The sequence below is a fragment of the Anas platyrhynchos genome, chromosome 6 (assembly GCF_047663525.1).
Source record: "Anas platyrhynchos isolate ZD024472 breed Pekin duck chromosome 6, IASCAAS_PekinDuck_T2T, whole genome shotgun sequence".
Lineage (NCBI taxonomy): Eukaryota > Metazoa > Chordata > Aves > Anseriformes > Anatidae > Anas > Anas platyrhynchos.
This window is the reverse complement of record NC_092592.1, coordinates 2,756,686-2,784,594: the sequence shown is the minus strand read 5'-3', so window position 1 is coordinate 2,784,594 and position 27,909 is coordinate 2,756,686. Positions and strand designations below refer to the sequence as shown.

Sequence of the window (27,909 nt, the reverse complement as noted above, 5' to 3'; positions counted from 1 at the left end):
GTGCTGACCACAGCTGAAGTGGTGGGATGTGTGATACCCTAACGCAGTGTGCCAGGTGCTATGAAAAATGATTTGCTCCTAGCGGCGCTATCTAGTTAAGGGTGTTCTCTCAGTTCTTTTGAAGTGGTTTGTGAAAAGGAGCCGAGAATCCCCCCTCCTGCTTCTTTCAAGAACTTTGTTTGGAAAAAAAAAGAATATTGCCCTGTTAGGAAAGCCTTAATTAGGTTTTATCCAATGAGTCAAGAGTAACATTTATGCAGAACAGCTTTTGTGTGGTGAATGTCTTGTTTGCACAACCTGTGACACTCAACAAACCCAAACAAAATGCCCCTTTGCTCATCTCGCTGACGAGCTCTTCACTTTGCACAGCTTGGCACAGAGGCCAAGATGCCCTCTTATATCCTAGTTGCAGCTACTGAATGGAAAACAAGGCAGCTCCTTCAATGCAGTGATGGAAACTTGGCAAGTGTTCTTCCTCTACCCTCACAACTCCGTGCCTCTGCCCAAGGCTTTCATCTCCTCTGGTATGGAGGCCGCCTCACTATCGAACACGTACTAGCTAAATTAGGGAAGATGGAATGATCCCTTATCATTAAGGCTGTGTGTAATGCAATTAAAATGGAGCATTTTCTCACAGCACAAGAGTTCAGCCCTGTTCTCATTCTGAAAAAAAAAAATAAAATAAAAAATAAAAATTGGGGTGTGCCTTAGGACTTTGATTTGTTAGAAATTACTGCCTTGAATAATTATGGGATGATATTAAAGACTGAAATGACAGAGAAAGAGCAACTTAGAGGCACTTGCTTCTCTTACATAACTGCAAGAACAAAAAATACAGGTTGGAACACGGAAGACAGCAAGGCTGTGAAGCTGACCTAGAAGGGTACTTATATCATGAGCTTCCAGAGGTCAAAGCGCTGCTGTTATTTCCTCTTTCTACCCACATTGCATAGGGAAAGCTACTAAGCCAAATGACAAATTGATCCCAAGCACATCACCTTCAAGGGGTTACAAATGCCAAGCTGCTTTGTCCTGTTTCTCTTCTGAATCTGTTGGTGGCTATCACCAGGTTTCTTTGGAAAACAACCAAACCAACCAAAAGGGATACTTCTAAGCAGCAGCCAGTAGGGGCCGACACAGGATTAGGTTCGTGAAGATGGCTTTGTGAAGTCTCCCTGTTGCAGTTAAGGAGACTGAGTCACAAACAGAGCAGGAGAAAATGAGTGCAAGGAAACTGGAGTTGTTCAACATGCAAGGACTTCATATAGATCCAGTAAAATCGGTAAAATTCTGTAAAACTCCAAGGTCACTAGTCTAGACCTACTGCTTGAGTTGTTGCAGAGACAAGAAGCATGAAGCTACATGTCCTGGAATTTGGGATGATCATAAATCCTGCACCACAGACCCAATTAAACATCTTGGGTGAAGATACTCCTCTCATTTCAGAGGCTGCAACCTAAGCTGGTGGAAGCAACCCCTCACTCCTCTTGTGGTAACACTTTGAAAACACGGATTTCACAAATCAGAACTTGCCCAAAGGGCCATTCATCTTCTCCAAAAGAAGCCCTAAGAAAAACATCAGAAAATAAACTCTATCTGTCCTTCCATAGAAATCTATTACTCCTCCTAGACTATATGAAAATGTAGGTTCTTAACTGGGGTCTTAAAAATGCATAGATACCTGAGCTGAATTTTTTTTTTTTTTTTTTTTTTTTTGCATTTCATAGAGGAACAGAAAGCTACCACCCTTTGAGATGTGTGCACGCCAACATTATCCACAGGCCGCAGACACTGACCTCTAGAAAATATTCTCCAAACCACATTCAGTACTCCACATCAGCTGCAGCTCTGAAAAGGGCAACATCGCAACCTCATACGCTCACTGCTCCTCTTCCCAGTGCTCACCTCCCTTTACAAGCACTGCACAGCGTGGCCATGTTTACAAGAGAATTGCCTGAATTTCAGAGGCACCCACATTACACTTCCAAAAATTATGGCATTTGGCTAAAAAAAATTAAATATGGTTGTAAGAGGACAGTAGTAATTACATCTTTAATTATTCCTAAGAACACAAAACACTTAAGTCCTAAATTGTTTACAAATTTAATGGCTTACAAACCCGTACTTCTCAGTAAAATTATTATTTTTTTTTAAAATAGCATTTTCATTCATAGTAGTTCTACTAATAAATCTATAGTTTTTAGAAGAATATTTACAGAACTTTAATGAAAAAATAAGACTTAAGCACATAAAATTTAAGCAGAAAATAGCTTACAATTACACTGGCAGTAAAGTAACATGGCTTCCTGGCTACTGTACTCATTACCATAAAAAAGGGGATAAATACGAGCATAAAAGATTTATTTTTCTACCTGCCATTCTGCACAAGCATCGCATGGTATAGGAACCACTATATGTATCTACTAAAACAGGCGGCATCATATCTGTAAACATATTAAGAAAAGTACTTAGATAATATCATCAGCGATAGCTTTACAAAATCTGAACTTAAAATCTGAGTGTAAGTCAAGTCACATTAAAAATTCCAATGTCATTTACAGAATCATTCTAAAAACTGGCTCTTTAACTGTTAAGACTATTTTCTTGTTCTTGCACTTGCTCTTGTGCTTGATCTTGTTGTCCTGTTCGTCCCTCCAGCAGTCTGAGTTGTCTTCACATTGCCTTCAAGTTTTTCTTCAGTTTTGTTTCTTTTCCCTTTTTTGGGTGATCCGTTTTCATCATTCTCTATTCGTAGACAGAAATATTAAATGGAAATTTATATCATAAATCAAGCATTTTATAGAAAGTCAATCTGGAAAGTGAAACTCACCCAAAACCTGGACATACAAAAGCAGGAGCTTAGATGGTATTTAGGAGAAAACAAGCACAGACAATGGGTGCTACAAATGTAATTATCATGCTATGCTCATAACCACCTGTAAGTTAGTTAATTGCTGTTATTTAACCTGCAAGTTACGGGTTGAGACAGCAGAAGAGCATGAGAGCATTTGAATAACTCAGCAGAAGAGGAATACAGCTGTCAGATGCCATACAATCAATCCATTCTGCTTTGGAGAAACATCTGGTTTGTACAGGATAACCTAGCCCCTTCTTTACTTACCACTCTTTGCTACATTAAAGACCCACTCTCTATTTACATTAGACTATGGCAGCCAACAGTAATAACCTGTACAAAATTCTAGACTTAGCTATATGTAGAAAATAGAAATATTTTTTTTTCCTCACCTGATTTTGATTTTTTAGGTGGTACATCATCTGCTGGCAACAGACATTTTCTTCTGCGAGAAGTGGAAGTTGTCTGTTGGGTAGGGTTAACCTCTTTTCCTTTTCCAGACTGATTACTTTCTTCAGAACCAGTGGGTATCAAACACTGCATTTCCGAAATGTTGCCGTTTTCAGGCAAGTTGCCATTATCACGAAGAGAAGTAGCTGCCTCTGGTTTGAATTGTACATTTTTCCTCTTATTTCTCAGTTGCCTTTGTTTTTCCTGGGATGAGTTATTTTCCAGAGCTGTACCTTCACCTTCCTTAAGGATTCCGTTTTGACCTCTGTCTTCAGGCAAGACAAGCTTTTCCCTGAGAAAGGTTGAACTAGTTTCTTCAGATTTGGAAGGAACTATTTTCCTTCTGCCTGCCTTCGATGGATTTTCTTTTCCTGATTGGGTTACTTCCAAAAGTATACCCTGTTGCTCTTTGGGAGTTTCATTCTTACCATCTTCTGGCAAACCTTGAAGTGAACTAGAACTAACAGCCAGTGAAGTGATACTACACTTTTTCCCTGAGTACCCTTTTGAAAGGTCAATTTTTTCTTCGGAAGAGGGTTTTTCAGAAATCATTTGTTTAGCTTTCCTATGATTATTATTTCTGCTACTTTCTTTTGATAAGTTACGTTTTCCCCGAGCAGGAGTAGAACTTGTGGCTTCTAATAATATGGCAGCTTCATTCCTTCTGCCTCTTTTTGGTTGATCTTTTAGACTTGAAACAACTGCTCCTAACGGAACATTTTGATCTTTAAGAGCCTCTTCTTTACCATTATCTGCTGGCAAACCACGTTTTCTTCTAAGAGAAATGGAATTAGTTGTGTGTGACACTGGAGGAGTTTCTTTCCTTCTGCCCCTTCCTAATGGCTTTGCTTTTGCACAGGACACCGATTCCAAAAGCACGTTTTGTTCTTCATTAGTACTCTCCTCTTTGTCATCAGTTTCTGACAAGCCACGTTTTCTCCGGAGAGAAGCTGAACTTTTTGCCTCTGCTGCTAGATCAATCTCTTTTCTTTTGTCCCTTGCTGATGCATTTGCTTTTGCCTGCAAAGTGCTATCTCCCAATGCTGGATTTTGATCTTCTTTCACAGTCATCTTTTTATCATCACCTTCTAGAAAGCCACGTTTTTCTCTGATAGAAAGAGAACTCACCGTTTGTGATGCTACAGCAACCTCTCGCCGCCTCTTCGTCCTCTCAGCGGAACTTCTTCTGTTGAAGAGGGAATAGCTTCCAAAGCTGGATCTTGATCTTTTGTAGAAGTCTCATCTTTACTATGATCTTTAATTAAGGTTTCTTTTTTCATAAAGGTAGAACAAGCTGCTTGTGGAATGGAATCAGCTTGCCTTCTTCTGCTCCTCCTTACTTCTATGGAAGATGTCTGCCATACACCCAACACTTACAGGCAGTCCAGTCTACAACTGACAGTGTGTGAACTGGCTAGGGAAAAAGGCATAAAGAAACTAAGCTGAATACAGGTAAAATGCATGTTTTCACCAACAAAAATTATTGAACTGAAATTGTATCAGTTATATACTACTCCAAATTGAGGGACTTGGAGGATCAATACCGCAATTAACCTAACAAACAGAACCTTACTTAATGACTTTAATTCACGTGAAAGATTCACCCCACTGCCATTCCTCCCTCATTCTGTCCTCCTGGTGAGGCCAGGAGTGTCCCGAGAGCACATAGAAGTGTGCCCAAAGGGAATTGCTGATTTTGGAGGCACAAGGTGCCTATGGGGCCAGGTCGGGAGCTGGGCTGGGATGAGCTCCATCAGGCAGCCGGACCAGGCCCGTTTCCAGCGTGGCGGACGAGCAGCCTTTGCCCTGAAACTCAAAAGTCAAACTCTGTCGCTGACTTCCCTTATTAAAATGGGAGCGTGGTTGAGAGGGGCCATCTCTTGCCTGGGGATGCCAGTCTTTCCCTGTAGTTAATGGAAAGAAGGAGGCTTCTCTAGAGGGCGAAGGCGAGCTGAAACCTCAGCTGGAGTGCCCTGGAGGTACTGCTGTGTCTCCACTGCCTACACAGGGATCTTGGGAGGCAGGTCTCCGGGTGATCAAATTAGTCTTTGTGTCTGCCTCATTCCCTAATTGTCAGTAGATATCCCAACTAGTGAACAATGTACAGCATAACAAAGGAGGCACACATATAAAAAGGAGCAGAATTAGCCTGCGCTAATTGGTGGGCCTGACTTTGCTGACAGGAACCAGGCAGTTAAGAGGAGGGCTAGGAAGTAATTCACTAACTAAAATACACCTCAGAACACAGTAGTAAAATGATTTTATCTTGGTAATTTGACAGACTGGAACAGCAACAGATGAAAGTTTTTCATTTGTTTGTTTGTTTTAACCTGGCCCAGCTACCAGGTCAGACTGCTAGAAGTCTCGGCTGTTGATGTAAATGAGTTGAAGGCTTTGACTTGAAACTTGTTCTCGGTGGGTCCGATTAAAGTGAATTTGGCCCTCGTTTTACATGTGATTTCTGACAAAATGATCTGTCTGACCCTCCTACAGGGTGTTATCATTGTCCTTTATTTAAAAATAGGTCATTTGGAGCTTTATGTACGTACGCAAAATATTAAGTACAAAATTCACACAACTTCCACAGTTGGCTGGCTTGCAGAATATTTCTCTCAAACAAAACCAAGGATTTAAAACTTTGCCTTACTTTGCCTTAGTAAATGTGCTTTTAGCTTGTTAAGAAAAGCCCAATCTTTAAATATAATTTAAAGCTCTAATTAGTTGATTTTAGGCAATTTTTTTTTGACATTTTAATGGCAAGGATACCTGGATTTTTTCTGGTATTCATGAAGATATTTGATAAAAAGGTAGATGCAACTCTCTCTGAAAATAGCAAAAAAACAAGTTCATGGGATCTTTTCTAAGCCATACAGTAGCCATTTAGATTTTCTTATATGCTTTCAAAGCTATGCAGGAGCCTGGTAAAGGCTCTTAATTGCAGAACTTCCCAATTTCTACTCCACTAGCACTTCTTTAACTAGGTCTTTTCCTCCAAAATACAATCCTGTCACTGAAGGAAATAATACTGAGGAAATGAAATATGGAAGTTAAATATTAACTTTTTTTTCCCTTTTTAGAGAAAAAAAATAAATATATATATATATATACTTTTCAGATGGCTGCAAGCCTGAGCAGTCCTTTCATCTCCCACTCTCAATGCAAAAGATGCATTTCTAGAAATGGCACGCAAGTTTTATGGTTAATAAAATAGTTTATTGCGCCATTATTGTTAAGAAGTTTTTCTTGCAATGGAAAAGCATTCAGGTACACACTAAAACAACACCAATCCCACAGAATATTGTGTTTGTTCAAGCATTCAAACTTGATTAAACTTCTCTTTCAAAGTACTGCTGCATCACAGTTCAGTGAGCCCAAATCTCTCCTAATGCTTGGACACTTCTGATAAAGGATTTGTGTCAGGAACGTGTTTTAAAGTGCTGTTCTGAAGTCGGAATAGTTCTAGACAGAGATATTCAACTTCCTGCTAGGGAGAGGTGCTCAAATTAAGCATAAGAAGGTACTTGTATCTACCCTGAGTACCATAAAAAGCTATCAGATGACCCAATATAACTGACAGTTAAAATTCTACTTCTACATCACCTTCTTCCAGTGTATTGCCTCCCCAAATTTGAGCCTTTCAAGTGCACATACAAGCGCAAGTCACAAGCCTCAGAATATTCACTAACTGAGTTTTGGAGATGCAAGTAACCCCAAAGGCTTTTTTTTTTTTTTTTTTTTTTTAAAGAAGGGTGCAAGTTCCACCTGTTTCAGTTTTATTTTGTTTGTTTGTTTTCTTTTGTTTTTTCTTCCTCCCCTGAGGACAAACCATAAATTCTATCCTAAAGAAGCAAGAAAGGAAGCTGAAATAAGAATCTATGGAGATGACATCCTCAAAGATCATCAATTACCTGATATCTTTTAATCTTTGAGAATTGGCTCCATCAGATCTCAGCCTTTGGGAAATTATCGAACCTGACAGTGTTTACAACTCAGCATCAAGGTTAACAACTACAATCACACTGTTCTCTCAAAATAGCATTGCACCTTAGTGTCAAGTCAGGAGAGGAATGCCATGGAAAGATACAAATTAAAAGATGGAAAATTCAAACCAATACAGGTTTTCTTGTAATTAAGCAGCTGATCTTGTTATCAAGAAACTTTTTTGAGCTATGAACTCACAGTAGTCAGAAAGGATATTGGATATGAAAGAGAAAGTCAAGAGTAAATGACATATCTCTATATAAACTATACCATTGATTACAGTACAGGTTTGAAATATTAAAATCTAATGTCAGGATTATTATTATTTTTTTTTTTTTTGGAAGATTGCTTAGAAAATATGAATACCGAGTTAACTAAACGCTCAGCCTTACAGCGAATATTTTAGTTACCCATTTTAATAAAATGTGACCAGGCTCTTAAACAAAAATAGAATAATAAAAAATAATAATAAAATGGACTGCATATTTACTATCTTACTGTATCCATGTAAAATGTTATTTAAAATTTTATTTAAAAGCCTTTCTAGAGAGTATATATTATACCATTACTGAAAATTATATTAGAAAGGCAGCTGTGATATTCTTTCTTATGTTTATTTTACCTGGCCATGGATATTCACCACCACTCTTCACCAACATTATTTAGTACTCATTCTCTACTGTTCTACTGTCTAAATATCTCTCTCCTCCTTAAAATATATTTATAAATGTAAAAATATATAGACACATACAGAGAAAACTATGAATCCAAATAAAGTCATGAGTAACTGTAAACATATTTTTATGAATTCCTGAAAGCTACATTTATTATATAAAACAAACAAACAAACAAACAAAAACACAAACACAGAATTAAAGTCAACTTTATTTTATTTACTATTGTCAAACAAAAACTTTCTAGGGCAAGACATTAAAAGAAGTGAGGCATATATAGAAACTTAATTACATTCTTTCAAAATCCATAGTCAAAACACCCTAGTTCAATGGACACATAGCACATTATGTGGTGTACAAAAGTGTTACTGCAGATAAAGACATTATGGCAACATCTGCCTGGCACTTTAACACCTCCTTATATTAAAAATTACATACACTTCCAATGCTAAGGATCAGCTGTTTCTCCACCTTATGTTTTCAGTCTATGCCTCTTGAAAAATACAGAAATATTTCTTTAAGTGAAAGCCAAACAGTATTTGGAAATAAATAAATAAATACATACGTAAATGAAGTCTTTGCTATGATCACTTACAGTTCATACCTGGGGACAGAAAAGGACACTGTAAAGTCACATCCCAAAGGTAAATAAATCAAGGTAGCGATAGAGTTATAAATACCTCCACATAGGATATTTTACAATTTGTATTGAAAATAAGCATTACAGTATTTCTGAGTTTCTCTTAAATTATTTTTGTGTCACTTTCTTTCAGAAGTTCTGCATAGGTACCCTTGTTTTTCCCTTGAATATTTACCTAGCATAAGACTCAGAATATTTTAGCTTGAGACTCAGACCATTTTAGAAGATATTTTCGTGTAATAAAAGAATTGCAATTTGCATTCTTTAAGGACACCACCACCTTCCAGAAACACATTGAATGAAGCAGAATGAAATCGAAGTAGGGCAGTTTGGGAATTATTTTCAGCTGTGTTGCAGCTCTGAAGGGCTCTTTCAAGTTAGGCATTCAATTTAGGCAAAAATACCTGGCTTCTTGTAGAGTTTATAACCTAAAGGGTATTGATTTGGCAGTATCAAAGTCGGTGAAGATTCCTGGAAGGAGCTGAGTATCGGTGTACACTCAGGAGATGACCAATGACACAAGACATGGGATGACAACCGCACATTTATATTTGCCATCAAAATTTTTGAGAAAATAGTTAACTTGAGACTCCTAGCTATACTTGAGAACAAATTGCAAGATATTTTTGCATACTAAGTTACAGAAAATAATCCTATGACACATTTTTCAAATAAATCAAATAAATACAATTAGATAACATTTCATTTACTGGGGCTAGCATCCTTTATTATATTAACATCATGCTCAAATTTTTATTCTAAAGTTTATTTTAAAAAATCCATTATTTCTAATGATAAAAGAACATAAAGTGAAGGCATCCAGTATCTACCACACTGTGTTGGGTTTATGAGGCAAGGTTTTGGCAGAGATTGCCCTCCAGACTGTGGAGAAGACCACAGTGAAGCAGTCCTCCTGCAGACCACGGAGGCCCCTGCAGCAGTTGGTTGTGCTCTGAAAAATGCTGCTGCCCATGGAGAGCCCACACAGGTGTTTTTTTGGCAGAACTGTGGCCCAAGTTGGGCCCATGCCTGAGCAGTCTGCTGCTGGAGGACTGCACCCCACTGGAGCGTTCTTGAAGAATGGCAGCCAGGGAGAAAGGGGAACTTGTTAGGAGGAAGGAGTGACAGAGGCTACCTGTTACGAAGAGACCACAACCTCCACTGCCAGCCTCTCACACCATTCAGGGCTCAGGGTGCTGAGGTGGAAGAGTTGGGAGTGAAGTTGAGCCTGGGAAGAAGGAGCAGGTGAGGGGCAGCTGTTTTTGTTTTGTTTCTCACCACGCTTCTCTATTTTTACTTGACAATAAACTATAATAAATTTCCCCTAGTCACAAGGGGTTTTTGGCCATGATGGTAACTGGTGATTTCCATGTTCTTATCACAGGTTAGGAGCTTTTCCACCCTGCCCTGTCAAGGACAGGGTGTGGGAGGCTGGAGGAGGCTAGGTGGGCACCTGGCAGTTGCCACGGTCAAGCTGTTTTACTGGTAAATAATATTCATGGTGTATTTGGGTGACCCCTGAAGAGACACTCCAGAATACAGACCCAGGTCTGTATTTCCATGAAAAATACATGCCAAAACAAGCTCATTTTAAAAATCTTACCCCCTTTGCAGAAACATACCTGTCTCTAAAGGGAAAGAGGAAAAAGAGAAAGAATTAAATGAAGCATTTGCCCTGCCAATAACCATTATTTATTAATGGCAACACCTCACACATAGTCTGAATTAATCATATTGCTTACAGAGTTTGCATTTACTGCAAGGTAAGTTTTAAATTTTTATAGATGGTTAAAATATAAATGTATCCTAAATTCTCAGAAAGTTGCAAGCATAGAGGAGTAATGACTCTAAATTTCTTTACGAGCATTACATGGGCAAAAATATATGCTGGGTTTTGACTGCGGATTGGATTCTCGTTAGAGAGAATACTTTTCTTCTTTTTTTTTTTTTTTTTTTTGAGCAGAATAATAAGGGTGTATTCTTATAGCTCCCTTTCTACCTCTACAATTACTTTAAAATGTTGTGAAGACTCAGCTTCTCAGCACAAGCTAAATAGGCAGTTCTTTGCCAAGATCCCTGTCCATTGTGCATTCATGAAAGCAAACATGAATGCCATTGATCCCAGCAGGAAGGCTTGCAGGCTTGACACACTCTGTGCCAAAGCAAGGGCTCTAATTAGTGATCCTTCCAGCTGGACAGTAAAGGCCTTACCCTTCCTTAGGGAATAATAAGACAGGCAGTGTCTGAAGTCCCCAAGTAAGCTTTATAGAATAGGGAGCATGCAGAGAACTGCATTAAAGGCACTAAACCAGCCGACACAGGTGACCGAACAGTGAACTGTGCACTTGGCAATGAACAGAAAAATGCCTGCTACACAAGCATCATCCGGTCTTTGGTTCCTCCTGTTTGCCTGAATTACTGTCAGAATTCAAAGGACTGTAATGGATGGCGCAACTATTTAAAAGAAAGCAATAGATTTGTTGCAACAGTGATAGTTTTGAATATCTTCAAACCTTTTCTTCAAAAACAATGCTTGTTGACAATATAACATACCAATTCATAACATCACCATTCTTTGCAGAATAATGATAAAAAACTCATTAGCAGTAACAGGCTTTGAAAAATAGGCAGCATGTGTAATTTCGGCACTTCAAAACTGTTCGCAATAAAGTCACTTTTAATTATATTTCTTTATAAAGAAAAATTATCTAAAGGATTAAAAATAGAAAGTCCTTTCATAGTAAAGATTACTAGCACTAGACTGTGAACACTGTAACCAGAGAAAAGCACTTGTACATATATGCAAAGTGTACATCTAGGTTTCTGTATATAAAAGATCTTATACAACTTCTTTTATTGCATTGCTGCTTCAGAATTCTGACAACCACAATATTCAAAACGAGAGTTTCACTGAAAAAGCAGGATCTACTGAAAACAGTGGCTTATTTAAACATACTTTACATATAAGCGCATGAAATGTATAAAGAAGCATTGACATCTTGAAAGATTACAATGCCAAAAATTGCGTGAAGCTACAGTAGAAAAAAAATCCAAATGGTATATGCATATCCATTGTATACATCAATTATCTATTAACAAATTCCCAACGTAGATAAATTCCTCCTCTGTTAAAAAATAAAAATAAAAAAATCATAAGTTAACACTTTTAAAAATAAACTAGAACGTACAAGTTTACACCCTTCTAATCCAACCACATTTGCTTTTTGAAAGCAAATGCAAATTCTAAAAGTGAAATATTAAAAGTATTTAAAAACGAAAATTTTTCACTTAGAATTATTATCCTACCTTGAGAACTGCAGTTTCTTTAGCCAAGCAAAATGCTTGGTCCTTCTGATGTTTGTTCCATTTTCACATCAAGTGGATATTAATTTTAACTACTAGCTTTCACTGAGAATCTTTCATTCTTGAAGAGAAATAAGAAAATTACTTATTGAAAACAAACAAGTCTCATTTCAAGATAGCAGCTTTTAGCCAATAGTTTTCTGATTTTCTACCTTTTGTTTAATACTGGTTATTCTTACTTGCCTGAAAGACTGCTACATTTCTCTTATCAGCAACATTATTATATTTTTTCTAAAAATAAGATTGAAAAAAGAGAGGAAGAAAGGCTGTAAACAAAAAGCTGTAGAATACAAAGGCAGTTAAAAGTTGGCTTCACAGCTCCTCAAAATAAATACTGAAGGATTATGATTCTGTAACCACAATCAGGATCTTTTTTACATCAAAGCTAGAGAAAAAGTAATGATATTAGTGCTTTGGACTCTAAATGGAACATACTGTTATTGCTGGGCAATAACTGTCCTTGTGCTGAGTGACAAAAAAAAAAGTGGAAAAGGCGCACTTCCCCTCCCACATTCCCTGTATATCTCTAAAAATAAAGGACAGGTGAATATTCAAGGTGAAAATCAATATAATTTTTAAGATAGCCAGGAAGCCTTTAAATTACCTGAAGCACATTCTGTGCTCATTTAAAGAACATTCTGTATGCAGGCTGTAGTAAGAAAAGTATCTGTAGAATTAAGCAAAAGATCAATGAACAAATTTTCAGTGTACCACAAACACAAAGAATTCATAATGTAATAGTTATAAAACAATTGACTTTATGATTGTTTAATATTATCACAGGCTCATAGAGATGTATATTCAAGGTATTATAAGGTTGCATTAAAGAAGGTCACATGAAAGTGAGGACAATAGCTCTGAATCTCAAAGGATTTGGTCTAAGAATGTATTGGAAAACGAGAGATTCATAATAGTTTTTTCAGCCTGTTTTAGCATGTTTTCTAATACCATGAAGTCTTATGACATATTTAAAGTCAGTTTAAAGCTTATTTTTCTTCATTAAGACAATAAAGTGTGTTTTTCCTACATTCATGCTATCTATAGCACTTTGGTTTGCACTTCCGGATGCAGCCCAGCTAGTATGCATTTTCTTCTACATTCACTAATGAGGTGGTACAAAAATAAAAATAAAAATCAGGGAATAAATTAGGAGACTAAAATGCAACCTACAGTGAGATGCAATCTACAGGTGGAAAAACATAAAAATTGAGAAGTATGTCAGCGTAAATTCATAGAATCATAGAATCATAGAATATCCTGAGTTGGAAGGGACCCTTAAGGATCATCAAGTCCAACTCTTGACACCGCACAGGTCTACCCAAAAGTTCAGACCATGTGACTAAGCGCACAGTCCAATCTCTTCTTAAATTCAATCAGGCTCGGTGCAGTGACCACTTCCCTGGGGAGCCTGTTCCAGTGTGCAACCACCCTCTCTGTGAAGAACCCCCTCCTGACGTCAAGCCTAAACTTCCCCTGCCTCAGCTTAACCCCGTTCCCGCGGGTCCTGTCGCTGGTGTTAATGGAGAAAAGGTCTCCTGCCTCTCGACACCCCCTTACTAGGAAGTTGTAGACTGCGATGAGGTCGATTGTTAATTGATTGTTAATTGATTGTTATGCTCTGGTAAAAGACGTATTCAAGTGGAGAGAATATCTGTCCAGGCTTGGAGTCAATCATATGCAGTCAGTAGAACCTGGCTCAAATAACAAAACCAGTTTCTGACACTAGGTCCTTACTGCTTCAAAAATGAGCAGCTAGGTTCATTTGATGCTAGACACTGCCCCTCTGGTAGTCTACCCAGGGCCTAGAAGGGACATACCTCCAATCTCTAATGACCTAATAGGTGGGCTGGCAGGAAACTGGCCATCCAGAAAATGACAGGTCCAAGTTTGAGGTTTGATAGGAAGGTTTTGAGAGCTCTCGCTTTGTCACAGCCTGCCAGTTTTCTATGCCCAGGAGAGAGCTCTACTCTTTTTCTTCTCATGGTTTTATTCTCCATCTGAACACATAGAAACTGGCTTCAAAGTCTCAATTCTCCCCACACTGTGATCAAATAAATGAAGTAGTATCGAGGCTCATTCTGATCTCTCCACTCTAATTTATGTACCAGAGCTCTCTAAATGGCATCTGACAGACAAACTCCCTCTGCACCCATGTCTCTGGCTGGACAGCAATTCAAATTCAAATAATAATAATAATAATAATAATAATAATAATAATAATAATAATAATAATAATAATAATAATAAAGCTCTCTGTCTTTCCTTCCTTTTTTGAAAACTAAGCAGTTATCACAATGACAAAGAAAAATGACTGCCCTCCTTAAGACATATGCAAACAACAGATGATTGATGATTATAGAATTTGGCTTACAGAACCTTAGTAACCAGTCAGAAGAACTGCCAATGGCATATACATGTATACAATTTTACCACATGGCATCAACTTGTACCCACCTCTGACTGCCACACACCTTAAGTTAGCACCACTCAGTCTGCAGGAAGGGGCTGTTACCTGCCTTTAATGTTAAATGTTTAATGTCTAAAAAACACACTACTGTGTATAGAACTTGTTGGAAGTCTCTCACCAAACATAAGAAACTTAACTAGCTTAGCAAACGAGCCAACCTTTCAGACTTTATGTTTATCCCTACTACTGAGAGCAGTACCACCACGATGAGGCAGAGCTGAGAAGCCTGCATGTGTGGAAAGAAACCTCACTAATGTACTGCACGAGCGCTAAGCTTTACATACTGCTCAACGTGAGCATTAAAATAATGGTGTGCTTTGCAAGCCCTATAGTTTTTAACAAATAAAAGAATCTGAAAAGCTGAATTAGTAAGTATTTTAGGAAAGACTTAAGTGTTAAATATTCTGTATCACTGAATTAAAGCTGAAAGGTTCCCATGTTATCCACTCTAAAAATATCCACTACCCTGCTTTACAGCCTTTTGGAGGCTGTTTTCAGCTACGATGGGGGGAATAGACCCCAGCTAGACCTCACACGTATCGGACAAGCCTCAACTCCAATGCAAACGGAGCTGTCTGACCACCAACTAAGGCTCATGAAGTGACTAAACACTTCCTTGACAAGTGCCAAATGCTGATCTAAAATTCCAGATATAAACATGTAGGTAACATAGAGCCACCACTGTGGGCTCTTTATACATACAGCAATTACTTTTTTTTTTTTTTTTTTTTTTTTTTTTACTAATTCAGACACCTTAGCAATTACCTAAACTATAAACTTTAACGCTCCCACAATCTATTCCCTTTAGGTTTATTACTAATTTTCATTTGAAACGGAACACCTGAAGCAATAAAACTGCTAAGCATTCATATCTATCTTGAGAACAGTAGTTTCCTAAAACTACTATGACAGAGCCCACTATATGAACTGCACTGTTCAAACCTTACACTAACCTACAGCTTTTGGGGATTTATAAAACTCCTTGCAGAAGAGAATGTGCAGCATTTGTACACTTGGCATGGATTCTGCTATTCATTAGAAAAACTTTATAAACACTGAGTTTTTTCTGACACCACAATGATCATTCATGTACATACACATACACATGCATGCATATAAAATGGGTGAAACCTATAATGCTTAAAAATACAAAAAATTGAATGTACTTATGTGTATTCTTCATGATGTCAGCCAGGTCCTTAGAAGTATACTGACCAGTCAAAAATAACAGTATTTTTTACAGTGCTTATTAACAGTTACATCAGTACAGACTTCTAGAGAAGTTTCATGGTTAAACTTCTGACTTTAAGATCACATTTTGTTTTTTGCTTTTTTGTTTGTTTGTTTGAACTGTTCGTCTGTTCATGCTGAAATTTAAGATCTGATTTCACAAATTCAACTTTCCAGATGCCTTAAGAGCCAAGAATTAAATTCTGGATAGCCTTACTGTCCACTATATTATGCATATATTGAAACAGCCAGCCTCTTAATTAGCTGATTATACAGGGAGTTAACATCCCCTTTTTTTGCATGGAGTTACCTCATTTGGATACTCACGTTGCAGTCACATATTCCTCATGTTTCTAGCAGAAATACTTTATAGACTAGTCCATATAGGCAGCTTATAAGAAGGACTACACGAGGACCTACGTGAGAAACCAGAAAATAATTTCTCTGCCATGCCATCTTGCAGGACGGAGGGGGAAGGAACCACCACCAAAAAACACTTCAGTTTCATCTCCTGTTTTCTAAAACACTGCCGCCCCCCAGAGGCAGCGGTTCGCGAGCTGCAGCTCTGTCAGCTAAAATTTGCAAAATTCGAGCAAAATTTGAGCGCCTGGGAAACATTGCTGGGCGTTTTCGCGTTAACCGGTGCAGACAGAGGTAACCGTGATAACATATAATGGAAAACCAGCCTCCGTGAGCAACATCACACCGCAGGTTAGACATGATTTGTTCCCAGGTATTGCTACCTAACCACACACGGATGGGATGGCTGCAGCTGTATTTCTGCCTCTTTGGGCCCCGGTATTAGTTATGGCAATAACGGGGTGTCACGGCGAAGAAACGTGTCCGCCCCGGGACTCGAACCCGCCACCCCCGGGTCTGGAACTTCTTTTAAAAGAAACACATGCATAATATGGAATGAAATGTTGTGTAATTTATTTTTTCCTAGCTGTCCAGGGCTATCGGTTAACTAATGCAGGATATGATTACCTTGCCTTGAGAACTCTGTCTTCCCGGCAAGTCATCAGTTCTGTTGGAAACCAGATGGGTGTTGGCAAAGAATCAGGTAATTTAAAAAAAGTGTTTTCAGTATATATTTTTTTTTAGAAGAAGAAATGGGTCTGTATTTTTGTTAATTTGTTGGAAACTTGGTGAATTTACCTTTGGATAGTCATATCAGTTAATCTGTCAAACACCAAAATTTATGGTCACTTCAAGTTCTGTGTGAGTCTTGACTACATCTGATTTTTTTCGCAAGTGTTGTTCCACTTTGACCATTTTGTACAATTCTTGGATGGTTACTTAAAAGGTATTTTGCAAACAGGTGACAGTTGTCTTGTGACTTGCAAAGAATTTTGAAGCCTTCTGTCAAAAAGATTAACATCAAATGTTTCATCCCACCTAAAAAAAAAAAAAGTAATATACAGTCCAAACTATTGGAGTGCTATCTTGGTTTCTCATGCTCATATGTTGATTGTAATTTGGCACAGCATGTCTTTTGTCATTAAAAAATGACGAAAAAAAAAAAGAGGATTATTGGGGACAAATGGTAAAAATGAAACATAGCCAATTGCTAACACTGTTTTAAAGTAAGAGGTACCTTGAGTTTTCTGTCCAGTCAAGAGAAGTCTTTTCTAGTGTGCCATTAAGTTACTTCTTATCCCCTAGTCTGAAATATGTTTCAGATCAGATGGATGGTTCAACCAGATGATCTTGGAGGTCTTTTCCAACCGTAATGATTCTATGATATTCTACTAGTGGAGCAGCATAATCTCTTCACCAATGACTTCTTCTTGTTCAGATTTGTAATACATAATATACAAATTTGGTTGTCTTTTCTGTTAAAAGAAGTGTAGTAGACTTTGCTATTCCAGAAATAGCAGTTACAAGAAGTCAAGCAACCGATTTCTCACTGCACTGTTGCATTATATACCTGTCAGATACCATTTATTTCTCAGATCTGTGCTGCTGTTTTTTCTCCTAGATATTTATATTGTTGCAAATGAAGACGAGCAGCAGTTTGCAATGAAATTGCACAGGCTTGGAAGAACTTCCTTTCGCAGCCTGAAAAATAAGCGTGACTACCATAAGCACAGGCACAAAATGTCATGGCTGTATTTATCGCGGCTAGCAGCAATGAAAGAGTTTGCCTACATGAAGGTAGGTGGTTGTTTGCACCATATTAACAACGATGTAATAGTCTGGAATGTACTTCTCAGATTATCTTCTCATCACTTCATATTTGCAGTATATGTTAGGATGTATGCTTTTTATTTGTTTTTTTTAGTGGACTTAAAGTATACATTTCAGAGAATGACAGTGCTGATGCCTTTTGTATACTTTCAAGTGACAAAATCAAACTTTGCCATGGAAGTCGTATGGAACTGAAGCAATTTCCATAAAATTTCAGGTGAAGCTGTCCAGTCATCTGAGTCTTAATAAAGGCAGTGAATAAACTATCGCCATTTCACTTAACCTTGTCTTAGGAAAGACTATATGCTAGGGAAAATTTGTGAAGTATCTACTAGTATTTTAGTCTTGTCTATTTGGATCACTTCCACAAACATAATTACAGAGTATTTGTTAGGTCTGTAAGCGATGAGTTTCAAACTGGGAGGAGAGCACACTGAGAGCAGCCCTGCAGAGAAGGACTTGGATGTTCTGGTGGATGAAAAGCTTGACATAAGCCAGAAGTATTTGTTTGCATCCCTGAAGGCCAGCAGCCTCCTGAGCTGCATCAACAGAGGAGTGGCCAGCAGGTGGAGAGAGGTGATTGTCTCCCTCTGCTCTGCCCTTGTGAGGCCCCACTTGGAGTGCTGCATCCAGGTTTGGGGCCCCCAGCGCAAGAAGTATGTGGAGCTGTTAGAGTGGGCCCAGAGGAGGACCACAAAGGTGATCAGAGGGGTGAAGCACCTCTCCTGTGAAGAAAAGCTGAGAGTCAGGGTTATTTAGCTTGGAGAAGAGAAGGCTTAAGGGAATGCTAATAGCAGCCTGCAGTACTTAAGGGGGCCTACTGGTAAGCTGGGGAGGGACTCTTTCAGGGAGTGTTGTGATAGGACAAGGAGTAACAGTTTTAAATTAAAATAATGGTAGATTGAGATTAGATACTAGGAGGAAATCCTGTGCTCAAGATGGTGAGGCACTGGCATAGGCTGCCCAGAGAAGCTGTGGATGCCCCATCCCTGGAGGTGTTCAAGGCCAGGATGGATGGGGCTTTCAGCAGCCTGGTCTAGTGGAGGTGTCCCTGCCCATGGCAGAAGGGGTGGAACCAGGTGGTCTTTAAGGTTCCTTCCAACCTGAGCCATTCTGTGAATCAAGTGAATGATTTGGTAAATATGGTTAGAGCAAGCTAACAGAGCTACAAAATACTATGGCCTACCTTTAGTTAATCTTTAATGTAGTGTAATACTGGATATTAATATTTAAGAAGAAACTTTTGCCTTACTGAGACTGAGTGTGGATTACCTGACCAGGCCAAACTGTATTTACAAGAACTGTTGAACCTTTTTCTAACACCCTATTCCCAATTATCTGCTGGTGGTTTCTTAAGCTAACAGACCAGATACGATTCTGCTGTTTTTCTATCCCGTTGTGTTTTCCTGCCACCTGCAGGATAACTAAACTCTGGAAAATACAGAAGCATAGTTAGTAGTGAAAGTTCAGATTGCTCTTCCTCCTTAAGCACATGATTTGACTTTTACAGTTAGCAGTTGAATAATGTGTAGGATGCTGCTTCCGCAATGGTGCTTAACTGCTTATCTTATATTTGTAGTTTGTCATGTATGTAATGTTTTCTTAATGGTTATCTTTTATTTTTTCAATATGTTGTCTCTTTCCAGGCTTTGTATGACAGAGGATTTCCTGTTCCAAAACCTGTAGACTACAACAGGCATGCAGTTATTATGGAACTCCTTGATGGCTACCCTTAGTAAGTTTGGAAGCTTGAAGTCTGTTTTACAGAAGCCCTAACAACGATAGGTTCAGTAAGACAGCAGGGATGACGTTTTTCCTTATCGTGTGAGTCAGTTCTGATCATGCTGAATAAAGCATGAATAAAGTCAGGCCCAGAACGGCTAGGGTTCTGCTTCATTATATTTGGAGAAATTGGTGAGAGAAGGAAAACTAAAAACATACTCTCTTTGTCCAAAAAGACTGGTGGAAATAGACTTTTTTTTTTTTTTAAGTACGGAATACATCAGAGGAGCAATGTGATACAGAGGTTAGTGCTACAACCATTTTCTACACAGAAATTTTATGTTCTATATGTTATCTATTCAATGATATTCAATATTGATATATTCAGTATATCAAATATTCAGTATTGAGTTGTGTATCCTCCACGTTCTGAGCTCCAGTTCATGATCCATGTTGTGGTAAAGATTCAGGTAGGATTACAACTTGTACAGTTGCCATTGTAGAACTTCTGTGTTGATTTTTTTGGGGGGTGTTTGTTTTTTGTTTGTTTTATTTTTTATTTTATGTGTTTGTGTGCATTGAACGCTGTTTTTTGCTCAAGGAAGATTACTTTTCTTCAGTTTTTCAACATCCAGAAACATGAAAAAATGTTGAATTTTGTATGTGAATGAATGGCTTGTTTTGTTTCCATAGCAGAATGCAAAATAGCTATTTGATACTCTATATAATGTACAGTAACAAAGGTTCAGTGTAATTAATCCCAAAGTATACAGTTGAAGAGTTACATTGAAGAAGTGCCTTTTAAGACTTTATTCTATCCCGTTTCCCCGCCTTTGTTAAATAGTTCCACATCTGTCCTGTAGACAGAAAGCTTTAAAGTTACATGTGGGCATTGCAGGTGAGGCTTACCATGCTATCCCAGTTCTGCAATTTTAACTAAGCATTTCCTGAAGGAGATGCTGTACTAGATGAGAAATTATTTCAGGTGATCAGCATCTCAGAAGATACCAGTTTAGATGACTTCCAAATTCAAAGAACAAATGATATGTTTTATGATACAGACCTCTGGCTATAAGAAATGTCACCAATTAATTTTGCTGTTAATATGAAAATATTCAACAGCAGCCTATTACAGAGCTGCTTGAATTCCATTGTGTTTTGTTTGTATGTGCAACTGATATGTTCTCATAACACTACAGTGTTGCATTCAGGCCAAAATATATCACAAATTAGCTGTAAATGACGGCTTCTTGACAGCTCCTGGTATAATAAGACAGCTGCCTATTTATTCTGCTTGTAAAAATAAGGTGATGTCTATTCTGCGCACTTTTGGGGCAAAACATATACTTTGCTTTTATTCTGGAGTTTATGCTGGAGTATATTCTGGAGTGCTTTAAGCTTTTTTTTTTGGTTTTTGTTTTGTTTTTTTTTTTTTGCTTTGCCTTATCCCCAGCTTAGTCTTGAAAACACTTTTTTGTGAGACATTTGAATGGCATTTGAATACAAGAAGACCTAAGTTACCTAAAACAATCCAGACATAAAAATTCGCTGATCCATTGTTTAAATTAGGCAGCATAACCATCGTGTTTGATAGGAGTACAAGAGACAAAGGGCTTTAGTTAAAATGACGGATTTAACCTGGAGATAGGAGAAGCTTTCTCCCCATGAGGGCAGTGTGGTGGAGATTGCACAGTATGTTTCCATCCCTGGAAACTTTCAAGCCCGCATTGGTAGAGCTCTGATTAGTCTCATCTAATCTCAGAATTGACATAGCTATGAGCAGAGTATTGGACTAGTAACCTCTGGAGATCCCTTATGACTCAAATTGTGACCCTGTCATTCTCTCAGGTGTAACTCATATGCCTTGTCTATATTTTTAAATTAACTCCTTCAGGGTTCAGGATATTTTCTTTTTTATTTAACTTTCCAGATGCCAAGTACACCACGTCGAAGACCCTGCTGCTGTCTACGGTGAATTAATGGATCTAATTGTAAAACTTGGCAATCATGGTTTGATTCATGGGGATTTCAATGAATTTAATCTCATACTGGATAATGATGATCATGTCACTATGATTGATTTCCCTCAGATGATATCAACATCACATCCAAATGCTGAATGGTACGTACAAATGATGTATGCAAAATAAACCAGTTAAGTGCTGATAACAACAAATAGTCAACCATGATTTGTTTTCATAAGCCTGCTTCAAATTCTTTTTCTACTGTTTTCACCATACATTACAAATGCAATTTGTTTCATGAATGAGTAGAAATCTCCTTAGGATAAATGTGTAATTAATTGCTTCTCAGTTAATATTATTTCTTTCAATTAAGAAATGAATAGAAATAATCTGCATTTATGTATGTATACCTACACGTGTACTTTCTCACTTCGAGTCACTGATGGTTATTAATATTCAAATAAAAGGCAAGAAAGTAGAGTAAAAGTTTGTCATACCAGTAGACTTAATTTCCTTGATTATTGCATTTTTACAATTCTGTATTTTTTAAACAGGTATTTTGACAGGGATGTTAACTGCATTAAGGAGTTTTTTAAGAAATGCTTCAACTATGAGAGTGAGCTCTTCCCATCATTCCAAGATACCAGGTAAAAAATGCCAGCTGACTCGTAATTCCCCCATGTTATGGTAGTTACGTTGGTTTTCTGAGAAAAATGGATGCCTCTGAGAGATGATTTTAGAAGTGAACAGGGGGAAAAAGAGCCAATTTGAAATATTTTTGTCATTCTTACAGTAAAAAGGATCCATACTGTCTTCACTGGCAGTTACTAAAAGTGGTTTCCAAAAACTGAAGCACGTCTTAAAATCTGCTGTCTCCTTTGTCTTACCTCTTGCAGCTAGGGGAAAGAGATACATCCAAATGCCGTAAATGTTACGGTGACGCAGAATTAGTTTCTCTGACTCTTAAAACCATATTTAACAGTCCTGGGGGATCAAGTATCAACTTAGTTTTTAATTTTAAATTTAATTTTCAAAATGCTAGTACATGTGGTGACCGCCTCTTCAAATATTATCTTCAAAATTTTCCTACTGTAGTTTGTCCCTTTTGAAAAGCAAACAATTTTCTCACATATTTTAAGAGCAAAGCTGATTCAGTTAAAAGGGTTTTATATCACTCTGAGCCCTTTCTCAAAGGGGAATTGTCTGTGTGTGTGTCAACATGTCCTTCATCGTTCTGTTTGCACAAGCATAATTTAAGTATTATATTTGTTAAAATCAAATTGTTTGCTTTCAGTAAGTGCTGATTATGAAGATGGAATCATCTTGTATGAAAGTCTGGTTCTGTCAGGCTACATTCTGCTAACTACCCAAAGCCCTGCACTGTAATATGTTACCTATGTTCCAATGGAGTATACTCTTTTTGTTAATAGCATGGTAATTATAGTCTAACTTGATAGTATTTTTAATCCAAAATACAGCATAATGATTTGATATATTAAAAGAAAGCTCACTTCTATTTCTTTCAGGAGAGAGAGTTCTCTTGACATAGAGATTGCTGCCAGTGGAAATGCAGGAAGATGATGAGCTGCTTTTCCCAGAGTGCTCTGATGAGGATGATCATACAACAGAGGAGAGGGAATTTGTAGAAGATGCTGAAAGTAACGCCAACTTCCTCAGCCAAGATAAAGAAAACAATGCAGACTTCATATATGAAGTGGTTTCTGAAAGCAGAACCTCTGAAGACTTGTTATCACAGTGAAGATGCTGAAGCCACAGAAAGTAGTGAAAATTCACAAGGACTGAGTATGTCAGAGTTGAGTTCAGCCTTAGAAAAGGTTGAAGGGCAGCCTGTGCTTTCGAAGTCCAGTGAAGATGCAGAGAGTTGTGCACTTGGTTTTTCTGAGCACAAAAGAATACCTGACAATGCTGCTGAAAATCAGACAGAGGGCAGCAGTGCTAAGGACAACGATGAATGCCCTGATCTGGTTGACTTGTCAACTTTAAATAAGGAATTGAGACCTTACAGGTAAATACTTACATTTACTGTCTAGTGGTGTGGTGAAATTTTCTTCTTTTTTCTTTATTTCTAGTAATAATGTGAGTAAAAGGGTTTTTTTATATTAAAACGCTGCTGCTGCTAAGTAGCTTTGACAAGTGAGTTTATAATTAGAGTGCTCTTTCTCAGCCTCTGCCCCTCATTCGGCTGAAATTAGCAAGAACAAGCTCTTTGGAATATATTATTCAAATATATTTTACTGAACGTCATACCATGTGGCTTTTAATGCCTTTACTGACACACTTGGAAATTCCTTCTTACCTTTAAGCTAACCCCTTCTTATATAAAATTCAAACTATTAGTTTGCAAGCTCCCCAGGTACCTGAATGCATATATAAAGTTCATATACCCTGTTTTCTTTTTGAATTTTTCCTTTTTCATGAAATTCTACGCCTAGGCAATGTACAGAATCTGAATTAATCTTTTTAGTGTTCTGAAGCTTCTTTTTCTTACACTACTTTGTGTAGTATGTATGTGGCTATTGCACTATAATCCTTCCTGTCATAAAATATGTTTTTTGAACTAGTGTTAATATTTCAAATGTAAATGTTCTTTCTGTAGTACTCAAATGTTCTGCTAGCACTTTTGATTGTATATCAAAAAAATGACTGAAACATGATGCTCACTGAATGGAATAAAACATTAATTTACATATTTTAGAAATGAAGACAGTATGGTTCATATTGCGGAGCACAGAACAAGAACTAAAAGTACGTCAGCCAGCAGTGTTGGGAGCTGTTCAACCATTCCACCGGTAATTATTATTGCTACTGTCTAGTTTACTCTCATACACCATCTTAGGACGTAGCTGTTGAAGATATTTTTACAAATACGTAGTTAGCAGTAACTGTCTTTAATTGATTACTACTATGTACATCTTTGGTTTGTAGTTCCATGTTCACAGAAAATAGGTCTGATGCTTTCTACATGTTTACAAGTGAATTATATCCAGTGCTGTACTTCATGTGTTGTTCTTTGCTCTTTCACAAAAGCTCTACTCCGGCATTAGCAACTTTAATTTCATTTCTGTTGCTAGAAATCAATTCTGTTGCCCATAATTAATGTTTTTGTATTTTAAATTTGCATGCGTGAGTAAAGATTTAACTTGGCCTTTTTTCATCTGTCTTTTTAACACATCTCTTACCACATTTCTGAAACATAGATATGAATTCATTGTGGTCATGGTGTCTTTGGCAATATGAATTTGACTTTCAGCATTACATAAATCAATACTTTGTGGCAGAATTTTACATCTTTCTTCATCCCTACTCAGTATACTATCCAGTATGGCTACCTCTATCACATTTTAAAGAGTGTGTCTAAATTTTAAATGGAAGAAAGGCCAGTTTTATGCATAAATAAATGTGTTAGGGAACAGCATGTTTGCAAGTTGTGTAAGACTTTTACAGGACTTCGTGTGAAGGAAAGAGAGACTTTTGTTAGTCATCCCTGTTCTTACTGTAGGACATGGCCTTGTGCCTTATTAAGGAGAAAAAGAATTAGCCTTGAATTATGAAATGAAGTAAAGAAGAGCTAGGATAAATGCTAGGAATCGCCTGGCTTCTGATCCATGCGATACATATTTTTTCCCTTTCAGTTTGCTAACCTAAATGTGTAGGATTTCTTTTGGAATCGCCTATAGATCCCTATTTGAAATTATATTTCTGTACACCAGTAGGTGGTAGCAGTGGTCACTCACTGTAGAAACCTTCCTGATTGTTTAGCGAACACATGTTTTTTCTGTAGGCAGACACATCAAACTTGTTAAAATATTCAAATGGCATTTAAGTACCTAATATTCTGTTCTAAAAGAAAGATAAAAGCAGAAGCAGCTTTCAAGAGATTCAGCCACATAAACATCCTGTGTCAATTTACTTTGTGTAATCTTTCCATTTATATGCTCTTACGCTAAGTAAAATGTTTCTGCCCATTGTTAAATCTTATTTGAACTTTTGAATACTAGAACTAAAGAAAGGATATGCATGATGAGCTATTTGTAACATCAGAACGTGATTGCAAAACGAAAAACACAAAAGGCACTGCAGTAAGACCCACTGAGCTGCTTAGAGCCAATGCCTGTTACTGCTTCTAGCACTTCTCTGTTGTTTATATAGCTTTCTCAATGAAGAAACACATTAAAACATAAGCAGGTTTCCAGATTAAACACACAGAAGGAATTCGTATGGGCATGTATAAACAATAGCAGTAATAGCAGTAGGTGCAGTCATAGCTGGGTGACTGTGCCAAAAAGAAAGCCTTATGAGTTACAGACAATAAGCTATTCCAGACAAAATAAAATGTCTTGTTGTGCTTGTACAAATCTTTGTAGGGACTGCTGCAATTTAATTATAGGAAATAATGCAAACTATGCAAAAATTTAAATAATAAATGATAGATTTGTTTATTCATTTTGCTTACAGTCAGGCTTAGGATGATGGAGAGACTAGTGAGACTTGCATGCTGTGATTGAGCAGTAGTATTTTGTGAATTTACATTTTTGCATAGTGAAAATATCTGGTATTTGTATTGCAAAGTTTCTTCTAGCAAGCCTTGTATGAACTGTGAAGGAAGTCATCTGTCCACTGAAGTGGGAGAAGTAGAGAAGCCTTCTTTCAGAGCTCTGCCTATAAAAAGCAGAGGATGACAATTGTCTTACTGACAGAAGAAAAACATCAGTGGCCCAGTTTAAACTAGTTCTTACCAGCTTTCCTCAGGAATTTCTTCTGGAATATTTTTAAAGAGCATTCACAGATTTAATTTCCAAAATGCTCTTGTTTAAATACTGAGTTCTGCTAAGCTTCCGAGGAAAGAAAGACAGATCTTATACTACTCTTTTTATTCACATTTTTGATAGTCAACCTGCATGTGGTAAAGCTTAGGAAACTACTATTCAGGTGAATACTATGTAATTACTACAGCATTCTTACTGAAATCAGGATTGGGTACCTGGATTTATTGACTACCTTGTATTTGCATAATTTAGTTGTATTAGTCACAGCAGTTTTTAAACAGTGCCAAAAGAATTCTTTCTGGTTCCTGACTTAACTACCAACTTACTACTTAATGTGCTGACAGTATCATAAACAAAAAACAAGGCAAGAGAAATTGGGGTAAATGCAAAAGAAATGTTACTAGATTGTGGGGTAATTTTGCACCAGCAGGTACCTCAGCTCCTCCATGCTTCTCTTAGCCCTGTCCTCAGGTGGAAAAAGGGGGAGAAAACATGATGACGTAAAAAATATTCATGGGTTGTGATAAGGACAAGGAGATCTCTCCTTGTGCTGGAGCAAACTCTCTTGGTCCTTTTTCTACTTACAAGATGTTTGTCAAATCTGCAAGCACAGGACATTATCATTTTTGCTGAAGGCATATGTTTTGCACTGAAAAGTACTGGTTCATTATGATTCCTGAATGAAAGGCACCTAAACTCTGCAAGATATCACCTAAGATGCTTTTTATTAGAGCTAATGCTAAAAGAAAAAAAAATAGCACAGGTGATCGTACACCCCTTCAAATGCTAGAGCCCTGACCCTGACTCCAAACCACATAGCTATACTGTAGACCTTGTCTGTAGCAGAGGTTCTCCCCTTTCACTCAGTTGAGATAATTACATGATTTTCTTACAAAGAAACAACTCTGCTTGCTCAATTTCTGCTGTTGAGAAGAGGTGAAGTTCTTATTATAACTTCTTTCTGCTCTGTTAGATAAAGGCAAGACCACAGAGCAGTGGTAATCACTGGAACCAGGCGGAAGCTGCCTGCAGGCTCCTCTGTCCCAAGAAGCTGGCTGAGTTTGCCCCAGGCCAAGGGATCTGTGCAGCCCCACAGGGGGTTCTGGGGCCACACAGTATGGGCAGCACAGCACAGGGCAGGCCTGGGCAAACTCGAGTTAACCCTGGTGTGGATCACCAGCTGCTCAGCGCATGGTGGTCTTCTCGACAGGTTCACTACCACATGTTCATGTTAGTACTGAGAATACAGTGTCATTATGGTAATGTTAGTACTAAATGATGTTCAAAAACTTCTGATACTGAATTGTTTATTTATTTGTAGGAACTGGTGAAAAGGAAGATAAAACGTCAGCTGACAAAACAGCAGAAGTCTGCTCTGAGGCGACGACTACAGAAAGGAGAGGCAAACGTTTATACCAAACAACGTCGAGAAAATATGCACAACATTAAGTCAAGCTTGGATGCAGCTAGTTGCTGGGGATAATTTATCATAGCTGCCACCGAACGTGAGAAAACTCACAGTACATACAGCTAAAACAGTTACCTAATAACCAAGCATCCTTTTATACAGTGGAGGAAAAAGTTCTT

At 37.7% G+C, this 27,909-nt stretch overlaps 1 protein-coding gene, 1 long non-coding RNA gene and 1 pseudogene across 3 annotated transcripts in view; 1 reads left to right on the top strand and 2 right to left on the bottom strand.

Moving 5' to 3' along the window:
* LOC140002820 (uncharacterized) overlaps window positions 1-27,909 on the bottom strand; it is a 99,568-nt gene that overhangs the window by 46,872 nt on the left and 24,787 nt on the right. The window lies entirely within an intron of this gene.
* Window positions 10,529-16,832, bottom strand: LOC140002792 (uncharacterized). Of its 2 annotated transcripts, none has more exons than XR_011810317.1 (5): window positions 16,818-16,832; window positions 15,987-16,075; window positions 12,567-12,629; window positions 11,906-12,023; window positions 10,529-11,724 (listed from the first exon to the last, which is right to left on the bottom strand). It is a non-coding gene; the product is annotated as an uncharacterized lncRNA (long non-coding RNA). The 2 variants fall into 2 exon arrangements; XR_011810316.1 differs by lacking the exon at window positions 16,818-16,832 and adding an exon at window positions 16,403-16,539.
* Window positions 16,560-27,797, top strand: LOC140002779 (serine/threonine-protein kinase RIO2-like; annotated as a pseudogene).